The sequence below is a fragment of the Triplophysa rosa genome, linkage group LG13 (genome assembly GCF_024868665.1).
Source record: "Triplophysa rosa linkage group LG13, Trosa_1v2, whole genome shotgun sequence".
Lineage (NCBI taxonomy): Eukaryota > Metazoa > Chordata > Actinopteri > Cypriniformes > Nemacheilidae > Triplophysa > Triplophysa rosa.
Window position 1 is genome coordinate 17,394,454 of NC_079902.1, and position 6,722 is coordinate 17,401,175.

A 6,722-nucleotide genomic window follows, 5' to 3' on the forward strand; every position below is an offset into this window, starting at 1 on the left:
ATCACAATGGCGGACATAAAACGATGAGACTGTCCCTCATTGGTCAAAAGGGGCCTTCCTCTCTAATCTAATGGTGTGTTTGGGCTATTATTTAGAACCTATAAAAATCATTTTAAATCCAATTTAATGTGGTGCACAATCTGAATTCACTCTTTTTAGAGAAGAGAAACACTGATGCCTGTCAAAGCATATTTCAAATATGAAAGCTGAAATTTTGCCTTAAAAACAGCATAAACATGAATTAATACAGACAGTTTTAGTATGTAATGTGATGCAACAACAGATTCTGTTTCATAAATTCTCAGCTTGTGTCCTGATCCATAATTCAAGTGAAACAGCAGGAGGTAGTGAAATTCCCCAGTTATTCTGTAATGATTTCAGAACACATAAAGCGAAAAAAACAAGGATCCACATCAGAAGTAGAGAAGCATGGCTACCTTTTTTTATTTGTTTTGGAATTTGATTAATTTCCAATTAATGTAAATTATATTTGATTTAATATCTATATAAATGCTGAAATGTAATGTGAATGATCTCATTTTTTAAAATTCCAAAGGTTCACCAGGTGCAAAAAAAGTGCGAAATCAATTCCAGAAATATTGTGGCTGTCTACTGCATTGGTTGTAGATTGCCCCGGGGAGGAAGTGAGATTCTCAACTCTGTCTCAAGTAAAGGCAGGAACCACCACTTTAGAAACTGTTCAGCAAGATTAACATTATACAGCAGTGAATGGTTAAAAGAGAGAGCATTGTTACACAATCACAAAATCTGGAGAGGATCATTTACTTTTCCCATGTTAGTTAAAAGGATAGTTTATCCAAAAATGAGAATTCTATCAAGATTTACTCACCCTCTTGTCATTTCAAACCCGTCTATCTTTCTTCTGCAGAAAACAAAAGAAGATATTTTAAAGAATGTTGGTAACCGAACAACATGGTACCCATTTTGTGTCCATAGAAGTAAATTTCTACCGACATTGTTAAAATTTCATTCTGTTGATGCCCTAGGTTCTGTTTTACATGGTGTCTTAAACAGTCGCTTTTGGACCTCACAACACGTTGGAAAAGGTATGTTTTCCGTGTTATTTAAAGTCCCAATAAAATAAAAAATTACAATGCCTGTTTTTTCATGAAATATCGCTGCGTTAATACGCGTTAAAAACGTCTTAAATATCCTAATTTAACTAAGGCCTAGTCCTGGTTTAAGATAATCCATGTCTGGGAAACCGCCCCTAGATCATCTAAATCAACAACATGCATGCTAGACCCTATACCTACAAATCTACTGAAAGAGATGCTCCCAGAAATTATAGATCCTCTTCTTGGTATTATTAACTCATGTCTGACATTAGGACATGTGCCTAAAGCATATAAGGTGGCTGTTATAAGGCCCCTTGTCAAAAAACCTCAACTCGACCCTAGAGAACTAGGGAACTACAAGCTTATATCGAATCTATCTTTCATATCTAAAGTTCTGGAAAAAGTAGTTTCAACTCAATTATGCTCCTTCCTCCAAAGGAATGACATCAATGAAGAATTCCAGTCTGGATTTAGAGCATGTCACAGTACAGAGACTGCTTTGATCAGAGTTACAAATGATCTGCTATTGGCGTCTGACCGAGGTTGTATCTCGTTATTGGTGCTGCTAGACCTTAGTGCTGCATTCGATACCATTGACCACAGCACACTCCTACATAGACTCGAAAATTATGTCGGCATTAAGGGAATAGCTTTGAAATGGTTTAAATCTTATTTATCCGACCGTTTTCAATTTGTAGCAATAAACAATGAGGTGTCACGCAAATCGCAAGTCCAGTACGGTGTACCACAGGGCTCAGTCTTAGGGCCTCTGCTCTTCGCATTATACATGCTACCTCTAGGAGATATAATAAAGCGACACGGAGTTAGCTTTCACTGTTATGCTGATGATACTCAACTTTATATTTCCTCGAAGCCTCATGAAACACAGCAGTTCCATCGAATAATGGAATGCATAGTCGATATAAAAAACTGGATGAGTAACAACTTTTTATTACTGAACTCGGACAAAACGGAAGTGTTACTTATTGGACCGAAAACTGCTATAAGTAACAACCAAGAATACTGTTTAACTATTGACGGATGTTCCATAAAACCCTCGTCGTCAGCAAAGAATCTTGGCGTTCTATTCGATAGTAATCTGTCATTTGAGAGCCACGTCGCCAACACCTGTAAAATTGCGTTTTTCCATTTTAAGAATATATCTAAACTACGTCATATGCTGTCAATGTCAGATGCAGAGAAGTTAATTCATGCATTCATGACATCAAGACTAGACTACTGTAATGCACTGTTAGGTGGTTGCCCTGCAGGCTTATTACAAAAACTCCAACTGGTCCAAAACGCGGCAGCTCGAGTTCTTACACGTACAAAAAAGTATGAACATATTAGCCCGTTCTGTCAACCTTGCACTGGTTACCTATAAAGCATCGCGTTAACTTTAAAATCTTGCTTATTACCTATAAAGCCTACATGGTTTAGCTCCTCAGTACTTGAATGAACTCCTTTTGTATTACAGTCCTTCACGTGCATTACGCTCTCAGGCGTCCTGTCAGTTGGTAATACCTAGAATTTCAAAATCAAGTGCAGGTGGTAGATCCTTTTCCTATCTAGCGCCTAAACTTTAGTCTTCCCTGCACTGTCCGGGAGGCAGACACACTCTGTCAGTTTAAATCTAGACTAAAGACGCATCTTTTTAATCTTGCATACACTACTCTTCCATAATATAAATCTCTGAGGGTTTAGGCTGCATTAGTTAGATCAACCGGAACCAAAAACACAACTGATGTACTTGTTGCATCAAAGAGTCAGAACAGTACTCTACTCTCAGCCAGTCTTGTCTCATTGTTCCAAGGTTACCACAGCGAGCAGGATGCAGTTCATGGCCTGACCTGATGGTAGAGCGGAGAATGGGAAGCGGCGACCTGACAAGAGCTGAGATGATAGAGCTGGATAAAGAAGGATCACCTGACACGTCCTCACCACAAAATTTCAAATGCTATTAGATTATTAATGATAATCTTAAACTATAATTTACTTATTAGTAAGTTTATTTATTTTATTTAGCCTTGTTGTGCAAGCTCTCTGGAGCTTGTGCAGAGGCAGCAGCTTTTGCCAGAGGGGAACTGGAATCCCCTGGTTGGGCCTGGGTTCTCCTGAGGTTTTTTTTCTCGATTAGAGTTTTGGGTTCCTCGCCACCGTTTGCATACTGTTTTGCATCTGCCTGGCCGGGGGGGCTGCTTTAGAATTTTAAAGTTTTACTTACAGTTTTTGTCCATTGCTTGAACACTTTTTGCAACACTTCGGCTCATTGTGTCAAAACTTTACACACAAGCACACAAGACACAACACTGGGAAGTAAATCATTCACATCTATGTCGAATTGAAACTCTGCTATCAAAACCTAACAATCCTTTGTCAAAATCTCACTCTGATGGCAAAATGATACACACTTGCATCATATGAATACACTTTCAGATTAGCAGCAACACACTAGTGTACTTTATATAAAACACTGCAGTCTTTAATGTTCACTGTTTTTATTCAGTTCATCAGTTATCATTCTGTGAAGCTCAATGCAACACTTACAGTTTTTGTTATGTTTCTTCTCCAACAAAGGTTTTCACAACAACCAAAAATGAAAGTACCGAAAGGTTACAAATGACATCACCTCAATACTGTACATCACAGTACTACACTTTACAGTACAGTACAGTAAATGCAGTAATGCAAAAATAAAACCAAAAATACACTACTGTAAATGAAAAACAGGCCAATTGTGTGTGGGTGGGATTATGGATCCTGCCGTCTGTTTGGGTCTGGCCACGGGATCTCATCAACATCACAAGCGATATTTTCTCCTGCTAAGCAACGGGGAAAATATCGCCTTGTGTGCCGAATCCATCCATGGATTGACCTTACCTCAATGTCTCCGCATGCCTCTTCCATTGCCTGTAGAAGAGGCGTGCGGGCATGTGGTTGGCGGTCATATACGGCCATCTCCAAGCGGAAAAAATAGGGTTTAGAAATGGTCAGAATAGAATACAGTCTGGAGTAGAGAGTTGAGGACATACCTGTTTTCCAGTCTGAATGTCCTTATGATGGATGCAACTGTGAACCGGCTTAGATGTGGGTGGACTCTCTGCCCAGCTTCCCTCATTGTCAGGCCATGATTTGTCACATGATCCACCAAAGTTGCTCTAATATCATCTGAAATACTGTTCCGTGCATAGCCTCTTCGACCACGTCCTACTCCTCTCTCTTTTGTCTTCCTCTACCTCTTGCTCTCCCTGCCTCCATGCTTGCAAAGTTCTCAAAATGGCTCAACTGAGGCCTATTTATGGCTGGCTGATTGGTGTTCAGTTTTGTAAGTAAGATTTTTCAGGTGTGTGTCTAAGTGTTTTCAATCACCCAATGTGTTTTGTATTTTGAATAGATGTGTTTTCCCAATGGTACCCATGAGATTTCATTTATGAACGAAGTGTCTTATGTGTGAAATAGTGTGTAGTGTGCAGAAGCAAGTGTGTTGCAGAATTGCAACTAAAGTGCAAAGCAGGCTTTTGTTTAAGGTAGGTTACACTGTGTTTAAGGTATAGTAACAAAAGCTTCAAGTTTTGTTACTTTGGTCTAAGCATGTGTCTATAGTGTTCAAGCAATGGGCAAAAACTGTATTAATATTGCATATAGGAATTTATAGTCTGTTATATTTGACCTGTGCTTCTCTCTCCTTTATCTTAAATGTGTGCTCTCACTGTGCGTGTGCGTGTCTTTGTGTGTGCGTGTACTTGTCTGTGTACGTGTGTGTGTGCGCGCGCGTCTGTGTGTGTGTGTGTGTGTGTATGTGTGTTAGTACGTGTGCATATTGTGTGTGTGGAGTGTTTTGTATGTGGGTATGTCTGTCTTCTTTGTTTTCACCTTTTTCTTGTTTTTGCAGGTACAACTTTAATTGTTTTGCTTATAGTCAATATGTCTTATGTACAGCTGCTTTGTAACAATGAAAATTGTAAAAAGCGCTATATAAATAAAGTTGAGTTGAGTACTGTTTTCAATTACTTTAAAAGACTTTCCCCCAGTTTCACAGACTAGGCTTAAGACTAGTCCCAGACTAAAATGAATTTTGAGCTATCTAAACTGAAAATAACTTGTCCTGACATATCTTAAAATATGTCAGTGCCATTGTTTTGTCTCAAGATGCACATAAGTAATGGTTTCTTCTAAGGTATTTTAATAAAAGCGACTTAAATAGCCTAAATCAACTAAGGCATAGTCCTGGCTTAGGCTAAGCCTTGTCTGTGAAACTGGGCCTTTGACTTTTGAGATTCAAAATGTGCAAGAAGAGACTGGCATTAGCACAGCAACACTGCAAAAAATTACATTTTTCCTAAGCATTTTTCTCTTGTTTTCTGTAAAAATATTTAATATTTATAACATAAAACTTATATTTAGTCTTGGTTTATGAAAGAAAAATATATAAACTAGGTAAGTTTATACTTAAAACACAATTTTACATTAAATCTACAGTAAGTTACTGGCAAACCTGCTGCGAAATTACAGCAAAGTTTTACAGTGTACATTAGGTTGTTTTTTACAGTAAGGGGAGCTGAAATCTTAAGGCTAAGCAGTAACCATGACTTGAAACACAATATGCATGGCACAATTTACTTGTTTTTATGTTGAAGGGAATGCATTTACTTTAAAGGTTTGATGGTCCTGTTCAGGACATCTAGAGGCTCTTAAATGTCATGATTGCTTGCCATATAATCTAGTTTCCCTCATATGTTGCTGCCTCTCTGGTACTTAGAGAATGCATCTATACACAAAAGTGCAATTCTAAGCCATAAAAATACAGAAATAAAAGGGCAGATTTTCCATCTAAATGTGAATTACCATGGAGTAACAGTTGGTGCCCCTCCAGACTCCTTAACTATAGCTTAACCAGTCTAAATTGGACTTTTCAGCACTGCTAATGCACTTCTGAAGGCCAAACCCTCTCATGCATTTTGTTTCAGATTGTAAACCAGATTGTAAACCGTGCTTCTAAGCAGAGCTCTTTGTGTTTTTGCCTGCTTTCATACATCGCAGCTCTTCAGCTCCTGCTGCCCACCGAGTCATGAACCCATGTGTATTTTCCCTGCTTACTCTCTCTCCCAAACACCAGTTCAAAGCACACAGTTAAAAGCACAATCAGCAGTCAGACAACAAGAGGGCACCCCTTCATCCACCTCAGCGTACGCTGTTTGTGTGATGTCCAGCTTTTAGCTCTGCCGGGTTAATAGTTGGAGACCTCGATAGGCAGAAAGGGGATTCTCATAGAATAACAGCCCCTCTCTCTTTTCTGTCACTAAAATGGACACATATCAACAGACACACAGGTCTCATGGCTCTTCTTAAGATGGGAAAAGCATTCATGCAGAATGCTCAAGTCCAGCATCAAATCTTTCTGATTTTTTCAAGGTAAGAAAAAAGAGAACAAGGTTGTCTGTTTGCATTTTAAGGCGCTGGACAAAAAGAACATGGCATCTTGTTAAGATGAAGGACGGAGTGAAGAGAAACATACGATGAACACGCTCAGAGGGAAACAGCCTATTTCAGATTTGCACGTGTATGTGAGAGAATGTGCATTACATTTGCATTTATTAATACAAAAATCTACACATTCTACTTTTACGATAAAATGCAAGCTGA